Source organism: Carassius gibelio, chromosome A13 (assembly GCF_023724105.1).
Source record: "Carassius gibelio isolate Cgi1373 ecotype wild population from Czech Republic chromosome A13, carGib1.2-hapl.c, whole genome shotgun sequence".
Taxonomy (NCBI): Eukaryota; Metazoa; Chordata; class Actinopteri; order Cypriniformes; family Cyprinidae; genus Carassius; species Carassius gibelio.
Genome location: NC_068383.1, coordinates 2,475,756 through 2,477,450, shown reverse-complemented (window position 1 = coordinate 2,477,450; position 1,695 = coordinate 2,475,756). Strand labels below are relative to the sequence as shown.

The 1,695-nt window shown below is 32.8% G+C and overlaps 1 protein-coding gene across 2 annotated transcripts in view; it reads right to left on the bottom strand.

Annotated features, from left to right (window-relative positions):
• Positions 1-504: 504 nt before the first annotated feature.
• LOC128025870 (disrupted in schizophrenia 1 protein) overlaps positions 505-1,695 on the bottom strand; it is a 53,777-nt gene continuing 52,586 nt past the window's right edge. For both annotated transcript variants that reach the window (XM_052612443.1, XM_052612445.1), the window contains exon 14: positions 505-1,695. This exon is cut by the window's right edge and continues 242 nt beyond it. The gene's annotated coding sequence lies outside the window, so the exon portion shown is untranslated.

The window sequence follows — 1,695 nt, the reverse complement described above, 5'->3', positions numbered from 1 at the left end:
ATGATAAAATAATGCTAAGTAGGTTGGTCAGACATGTAGCCCAGCCCACAACTTGAACAAAATGACAATTTTTCACCTTATCTTTCCTCTTTCTCTTAAGTCTCACACATTAAAAATGTATAAAATCTGCATGTTTGTAGGAAGCAAATCTATCATTAGGACGTTTACAACTTTCTCCCACATAAACTAAGAGTCCATAATCCATAATAACACTTGCTCCAGTGAAGTAAAGCCATCAGGTCTGAATCAGGAGAGAAATCTGCACGGATCAAGCTTTGTTTTACAAGCCATAAAAGTCCAAAACAAATATACACAGCTTTTCACTTCACAAGACATTAACTGATAGACTGGAGTGCTGTGGATTATTGTGATGTATTTATCAGCTGTTTTGACTGTCATTGTGACGGCACCCATTCACTGCAGAGCATCCATTCTTGAGCAAGTGATGCAAGGCTACATTTCTCCACATCTTTTACGATTTATATTACACAAACTCATGCTGAATCTCATTTCATAATGACTTTATTCATTTTAGATGCCTTTTGTTAGCATTTTGTGTCGTCTGGTGTAATCTTTTACAAACTAAACTTGGGTATTTTATGGGGGGAAGAAATACAAAGGCATTTTTACAAGAGTATCCAATGTATTTATAAACAATAAAAATATCATACTAACAACTTAAGAATTGGCAAACTGTATATATATATATATATATATATATATATATATATATATATATATAAAATAGAAAAAGTGGTGAGTAAAACCAGATTATGAACATGCAAATATACATTTGTGGGATTAGTACAAACAAACAACATTTTCAGTACAGGTGAAAATCCACAGGTAACAAAGACAAACAAAATTACATATTAAAAGTGCTTTCTTTAAAAAAAGTAAAATAAATTAAAACTTAAAAAAACACCTGTTTTCTGCTTCAAATAAGGAGATGGTTAAAAAAAAAAATTCAAAACGCCTCTTGATGCTACATGGCCCTTATAATTCATCAGCAGGACAGAAATACAGGCGTTTCAGTCAAAGCACCACATACTTCTGTCATGAACCGGAAAACACGGTTCAGGATTCAATTGTACGGCGGAAATAAGTTGAAGTTACATTACAATCATGAGCTCACAGTCTGAACCGACGGGTACTTTTTATTCACCTTTTTTCAGATTTATTGCTCTTTATATCTATATAAAAAAAAAAATTGGTCCCAGACATATATAATGATATATCAAAGCAATTTAAATAAATAAATAGGATGCCATGCGGTTAAATATACTAAAATAACCCTAAGCTCCAAAATCAGGCCTCTGTGATGTGATGTAAAAGCAAAGAAACCGCTGCAAAATATAGTAAGTTAAATAAATAAACAGGACAAGAATAAAATAGTGGCTGGCAACACTGAGATGTGAATTATATTTTGTATTTTAAGGCAACTCCTGACAACATTTAAACGGTTAGTGGTCCTAATAATAAAATAATTCACCCAAAAATGATTTCTGTCAAGATTTACTCACCCACATGTCATTCCAAACACTATTTCCTCACTTACATGAAACTGAAACTGATGACACTTTTCAATGAAAGTGGACAGTGGTGTGTACTGGCAACCTCGACAAAAGACGAAATATAGCATCGAGTAAACAAAGAGCAAATGCTTTTGAAATGACATGTGAGCAAGTAGATGAA